At 44.0% G+C, this 7407-nt stretch overlaps 1 pseudogene; it reads left to right on the top strand.

Annotated features, from left to right (window-relative positions):
* Positions 1-6499: 6499 nt before the first annotated feature.
* LOC146403280 (uncharacterized) lies at positions 6500-7179 on the top strand (annotated as a pseudogene).
* Positions 7180-7407: the final 228 nt, after the last annotated feature.

The raw sequence follows: 7407 nt of genomic DNA, 5'->3' as shown, positions 1-7407 counted from the left end.
TCACAGTTAATTGGTCCTTTTTTTTTTTTTTTTTTTTCTCTTTTTGCCTTTTTCTAGGGCTGCTCCCATGGCATATTGAGGTTCCCAGGCTAGAGGTCTAATTGGAGCTGTACGCCAGAGCCACAGCAACGTGGGATCCAAGTCACGTCTGCAACCTACACCACAACTCACAGCAACACCAGATCCTTAACCCACTAAGCAAGGCCAGGGATCGAACCTGCAACCTCATGGTTCCCAGTCGGATTCATTAACCACTGTGCCACGATGGGAATTCCTAATTGGTCTTTCTTAACTCTGGGTCTCCACCGCTTCTTTTGTGATCTAGAGATGGAATGTGGCTGGGACATGCAGGAAGTGCCAATGTCTTTTGAGGCTGAGTGTGACAAGGGATTGGAGTAGTCAGTACAAATGGGAAAATATTTGTAGAGGTCATGTCTCTTGCAGATCATTGGGGAAAGCAACCATCTCCCGTGCTCATGGGACAGACAGCTGGGCAGAGTGGGTCTAGGTCTACCAGAGCAGTCTCCCATACCTGCAAGGAGTGGGGCCACCATGAGCAAAAGTCTCAGGTGATCTCAATGGGGGGACCAAGAAGAGCACTCAAGTCCTATTCCCCATCCCGTGGCCCCAGACTTAAAGGAAGAGAGACTAGGAGCATATGGAGGTTCCCAGGCTAGGAGTCTAATTGGAGCTATAGCCACCTGCCTACACCACAGCCACAGCAACGCTGGATCCTCAACCCACTGAGCAAGGCCAGGGATCGGACCCACGACCTCATGGTTCCTAGTCGGATTCGCTTCCTCTGTGCCATGATGGGAACTCCTCCAACAGAATTTTGAGGGATAATGGAATTGTTTTATATCCGTGCTGTCCAACATGACCAACAAAAACGCAATGTCTCTACTGGGTGCTTGAAATGTGGGTGATGCAACAGAGGAACTGGGCTTTCCTTCCATATTTTTAATTAATAGTTTTTATTCTTGGTATTACATGATAATGTCTCTAGGTGTTAAGGACTGAATTGTGTCTCCCCCAGTCCCCAAAAAATGCATGTGTTGAAGCCCTCACCCACAGTGTGACTATGTCTGGGGAAAGGGTCTTTAAGGAATTAGGTCAGGTTAAATATCATAAGAGTGGGACCCTAATCCAATGGAACTGGTGTCCTAAGAAGTGGAAGAGACACCAGGAATACATATACACCGAGGGTGGAAAGGCCATATGAGGGAACAGCAAGAAGTCAGAGATATCTCAGGACTAACCAAACCTGCCAATGCCTTGATCTTGGACTTCCAGCCTCCAGACTGTGAGAAATAAAGTCCTGTTTAATCCACCCAGTCTACAGTATTTTTTGTTATGGCAGCCCTGGCACACTGAAATATTAAGTATGGGTGTTTTTTCACCTATTTCATGGTATCCTGTGAGTTCACTCAATCTGAAAAATTGTTCTTCTGCATATTAAAAACACTCTTAGAACTGAAGAAAATAACTTTCTCGTTTCCTCTTTTTTTAGTATAGTTTTTTTTAATTGTGGAAAAGGCCATAATGTAAAATTCACCATCTTAACCATTTCTTAGTGGTCAGTTCAGTAGTGTTAACTATATTCCCACTGTTGTGCAGCCCGTCTCCAGAACTTTTTCATCTTGTGAGACTAAATATCTACCCATTAAACAACATCTCCCCTCCTACCCTAGCCCCTAGGAACCACCCTTCTACTTTTTGTTTCTATAACTTTGATTACTCTAGACCTCTTCTTCCTCATTACAATTCCCTTATCTCTGACCGAGATTCCTGCAGCAGCTTTCCTGCTAGTCTTCCTCTCTCCAGTCTCCCTTTCTCCTAAGTCCATCTTCCAAACTGCCTTCTGAGTTATCTCCCTAAAGCGTAGGTTTTATTATATTACTCACTTGTCCAGAGCACTTGATGGTTCCCCACTACTTGCAAAACAGGGTCCAGAGCCTCTGAATGAGCCTGGTCTTTGACCAAACTTGGCAGCCCCAGGGCCATGCCACCCACCCACACACCTACTTTACAATGGAGTTATCCTCACTTTGGAATACTTTTCATCCTCAAAAGCAGGCTTTTTCAGGAGTTCTGGTTGTGGCTCAGTGGTAATGAACTCGACCAGCATCCATGAGGATGTGTGTTGGATCCCTGGCCCTTCTCAGTGGGTTAAGGATCCGGCATTGCTGGTGTAGGTTGCAGAGCTGTGGTATAGCTTGCAGACGTGGCTCGGATCTGGCATTGCTGTGGCTGTGGCATAGCCTGGCAGCTACAGCTCCAATTCGAACCCTAGCCTGAGAAATTCCATATGTTGTGGGTGCGGCCCTAAAAAGCAAAAAAAAAGAAAGAAAGAAAAAACAAGAAAGCAAATATGTTTTTGGGACAGCTGGAGAAGTGATCAGAAGCACCTTCCCACCCTACCCTTGCTGCAGCCCCACTGCCACTTGTGCTTTGTAACTTTTAGTGGTGCCAAGAGCCTTGGTCAAATTTGAGTCTACGTCAGAATCACCTACAGGGCTTGTTAAAACATATTGTTGAACTTAGTCTCTGATGTAGCAGGTCTGGGATAGGGACCAAGAATTTGGATTTCCCATTGTGGCTCAGCAGAAACAAATCTGAATAGTATCCATGAGGATGTAGGTTCAATCCCTGGCCTCGATCAGTGGGTTAAGGATCTGGCGTTGCTGTGAGCTGTGGTGTAGGTCCCAGACCCAGCCCGAATCTGCCGTTGCTGTGGCTGTGGTGTAGGCTGGCAGCTGTAGCTCTGATTGGACTCCTAGCCTGGGAACTTCCATATGCCCCACCTGTGGCCCTTAATAAATTAATAAATAAATATGGGACCTAATCAAACTTAAAAGTTTCTGCACAGCAAAGGAAACCCTAAACAAAACGAAAAGACAACCCACAGAATGGGAGAAAATCTTTGCAAGTGAATCCACTGACAAGGGATTCATCTCCAAAATTTATAAACACCTTCTGCAGCTCCATACCAAAAAAAAACAAACAACCCCATCAAAAAAATGGGCAGAAGATCTAAACAGTTCTCCAAAGAAGACATACACATGGCCAAAAAACACATGAAAAGATGTTCAGCATCACTCATCATTAGAGAAATGCAAATCAAAACCATGACGAGGTACCACCTTACATCAGCCTGAATGGCCATCATCAAAAAAGTCTACAAACAGTAAGTGCTAGAGAGGGTGTGGAGAAAAAGGAACCCTAGTACACTGTTGGTAGGATTGTAAATTGGTGCAACTACTGTGGAAAGCAGTATGGAGATTCCTCAGAAAACTAAAAATAGAACTCCCATTTGATCCAGCAATCCCATTCCTGGGCATCTATCCAAAAACCATGACTCGCAAAGACACATGTACTCTGATGTTCACTGCAGCACTATTTACAATAGCCAAGACATGGAAACAACCTAAATGTCCATCGACAGAGGAGTGGATCAAGAAGATGTGGCACATAAACACAATGGAATACTACTCAGCCGTTAAAAAGAATGAAATACCGGCATTTTTAGCAACATGGATGGACCTAGAAACTATCATGCTAAGTGAAGTCAGCCATACAATGAGACACCAACATCAAATGCTTTCACTGACATGTGGAATCTGAAAAAAGGACAGACTGAATTTTGCAGAACAGATGCTGACTCAGAGACATTGAAAAACTTAGGGTCTCCGGAGGAGACAGTTTGGGGGGTGGGGGATGTGCTTGGGCTGTGGGATGGAAATCCTGTGAAATTAGATTGTTGTGTTCATTATACAACTACAGATGTGATAAATTTATTTGGGTAGTAAAAAAATCTGAGAAAAAAAAATATATAAAATGAAAAAAAAACTGAAAGCTCATACCCCTTAACCTAGTTCACTCATCCTCCCATCCTGGGCTCATACTTAATTTCGAGAATTAAATTCCCAGAAGCAGAATTTGTGAGTCAAAGGATTTACACATTTTTGTTGTTGGTTGATCCATTAATATCTTCCTTATTTTTTTAATTTAAAAAAACTTTTTTTTGGGTCTTTTTAGGGCTGTACCTGCAGCACATGGAGGTTCTCAGGCTAGGGGTCTAATTGGAGCTGTTGCAGAGCCCCAGCAATGCCAGATCTGAGCCACGTCTCCGAACTACACCACAGCTCACTGCAATGCCGGATCCTTAACCCACTAAGCAAGGCCAGGGATCGAACCCAAAACCTCATGATTCATAGTCAGATTCGTTTCTGCTGCACCACTATGGGAACTCCCCATTAATATCTTCTTTAAAATGAAAAGAGTTGTTTTTTTTTCTGGTTTTAAATATAATGTATTCACATTGCAAATTTTTTTTTTAATTAGGCAATTTTATAGAAAATCTCCCAAATTTGATCACTCAGAGATCACCATTAACAATGTTTTGGCTGAGGTATAATTTACCTATAATAAACCATGCAATTTTTTTTTTTTTTTGGTCTTTTTAGGGCCACACCCACAGCCTATGGAAGTTCCCAGGGGGTTGAATCAAAGCCGCAGCTGTCAGATTACACCACAGCCACAGCAATGCCAGATCCGAGCTGCCTCTACGACCAACATCACAGCTCATGGCAACGCTGGATCCTTAACCCACTGAGCAAGGTCAGGGATCGAACCTGAAACCTCATGGTTCCTAGTAGGATTCGTTAACCACCGCGCCATGACGGGAACTCCAAAGATAGCCTTGCCTTTTAATAGATTTTAGGAGAAAAGGGTTAAATATTTTTACCCTTTGTTATGCTACTACACAGAAACTGTAGAGTCCTAGGGTTTCCCTAGGTATTTAGCATCTAGTAACATCAGGTAGTGTTGGACCCCATTGCACCTAGTTTTTGCTTCCTCCAATTTCAGTAGTGTGTCCTTACATACCCACTCCTCTTCCTTCTTCTGTCTTCTCTTAGTTGTCAGGGGCCACTGCTGGGAACTGAGATAAGTGAAATACATAGAGACAAAGACCCTGGGCCCCTCCCTCTGGCCCATTACCTTTGGTTGTCTGTTGTCAGAAGTGAGTGACAGCATCAAGGAATATTTCTGCCATAATGATATGTAGGAATCGGTACCAGTTTGAAAAGTTATCGATACCTTCTTCCCTAATTTTTGGGCTGTAGTTACCACTAAACCCCAGATGAAGCCCAATTTTTAGCATTTTGGTTAGGTTTGGAAAGAGTTACTACCTAGATGATGAACACATTTTATTTGCGTATTGTACTGGAATTAGAAAAGTGAGAAGTAGGTGTTCCCATCACGGCGCAGCAGATACAAATCCGACTAAGAACCATGAGGTTGCATGTTCAATCCCTGGCCTTGCTCAGTGGGTTAAGGATCTGGCGTTGCCATGAGCTGTGGTGTAGGTTGCAGACACAGCTTGGATCCCGCGTTGCTATGGCTCTGGTGTAGGCCGGCGGCTGTATCTATGATTCGACCCCTAGCCTGGGAATCTCCACATGCCTCGTGTGCCACCCTGAAAAGACAAAAGACAAAAAACAAAAAAAAAGAAAAGTGAGAAGTAAAATATGTACTGATTTCTTTTAACTTACCAATCTTTTCAATTTCCCTAGACCTCCATCTAATGTACCCCCCCCTTTTTTTTTTGCCTTTTTAGGGCCACACCCATATTGAGGTTCCCAGGCTAGGGGTTGAATCGGAGCTGTAGTTGCTGGCCACAGCCACAGCCACAGCCATAGCAATGCTGGATCTGAGCAACGTCTGCGACCTACACCACAGCTCACGGCAACGCTGGATCCCTGACCCACTAAGCAAGACCAAGGATCAAACCCGCATCCTCATGGATACTAGTCAGATTCATTTTCTCTGCGCTACAACAGGAACTCCTAATGTATCCTTTTAATGAGAACTTATTAAACATTTTGGGAGTCTCTTGCCACAGCAATCAATCTTTATGCCTTATCCCTCTTCCCCTTCTGAAGACACAGAGGAATTTTCCGTCATCTCACATATAGGACCAGGGTAAAATCTTAGGACAGCAGGGATATGGGGCAGGACTAGCAGGGCCAAAAAGGGAAAAGGCTTATTGACCAGTATAGGTCGAAGGTGAGGAGGACAAAGTCTGGGCTGAAAAGAGATGCATAAATATTTGCAAATGCTATGTCCACTGTTTTGGAAACTATCAGCATTCTGGCTTCCTCGTAATTCTGAATGGGGTAAGGGAGAAAGTGAGATACAACAAAAAGTCAAAACAGTCATTTGAGTCATGAAGATACAAAAGCAAAGGAGATGTTTGGACTTTTTTGTTCCTCTGGCTTGTTTCTTCCCCAAAACAGTGATAATCTCCCATAGCCTTTAAGAGTGGGAATGAAGTTTGCCCAGGGTAACTGTGGTTTCTAAGAGCTAAAACGTTTGTCATTTCTGACCAGTCTTGGTGTCTCTTCATCCCAAGCCTTTACCACTTCCCAATCTGAGCACTGCTTCTTCCCAATCTGAGCACTGCTTCTTTCCAGCAGGGCTATTCTGCCAACCCACAATGATCCAAGCTGTGCTGCTCTTTTGCTGTGTCTTGCTGTCTACTTCTCCAAGAAATGCCCAGGAAGGGGCCCTGACTTTTCAGTTGTCTTTCATAGAAACTAAGCATCCTCTGCTCTCCAACCAGATCCCTCTCCCAGATCCCAAGACTCACCAGGATCTCTTGTGCATGGTGCCCACCTTAGCCTCTCTGCCTGAGTATTTATCCAACTTAGCTCTGGAGGTGACCCTGGAGGAAGTTGGCTACCTAACTGAGGCACACATTCTGCAGCTTCAGCTTGCTAAGATGAGAGGAAAGGACACCACTGAAACACTCATCTGTGAGAGCAAAAAGCATAATGAGGAAGAAGGTATTGGCAATACAAAAATCATTCCAAGGGATCCTGGGGGCAATTACAGTGAAGCTTGAATAAATCCAAAACTCAGCTACACACCCTGAGGAATGTATTGATGGTGAATATGTCCACTGGGATGGTTGGTTTACCAGCCAGCTCAGATGGTGACTGAGTTTGCTGAGAAGCCATCTCCCATGTTGCTGGTGACACAGTTCAGAGCTTTTGCTAGCAACATGGTCTAGAACTGCAAGTATGAGTCTTGGGAACATGTTGAAGAATTAGGCAAAAATCTGAAGATACCCCGAAGTTAAGAGACTCTCAGGGTCTATGGATGATAACCATATAATTTATCAATATTTCCACAGTAATTCTGAAGTGTTTTATGGAGGAACTGATTCAGGAGGAACTTGTCCAGATTTTTTTTTTTGTTTGTTTGTTTGTTTGTTTGCCATTTCTAGGACCGCTTTCATGGCATATGGAAGTTCCTGGGTCAGAGATCAAACCTGTGCCACAGCAGTGACCAGAGATAGTGCAGTGACAATACTGGATCTTTAACCTACTGAGCCACAAGAGA

The sequence above is a fragment of the Sus scrofa genome, chromosome 5, assembly GCF_054392235.1.
Source record: "Sus scrofa isolate SSC_HxYL_T2T_F1_AM1 chromosome 5, Sscrofa_HxYL_maternal_Yorkshire_Landrace_v2.0, whole genome shotgun sequence".
Lineage (NCBI taxonomy): Eukaryota > Metazoa > Chordata > Mammalia > Artiodactyla > Suidae > Sus > Sus scrofa.
The sequence above is the reverse complement of the archived record's forward strand: the minus strand, read 5'-3'. Positions and strand labels throughout refer to the sequence as shown.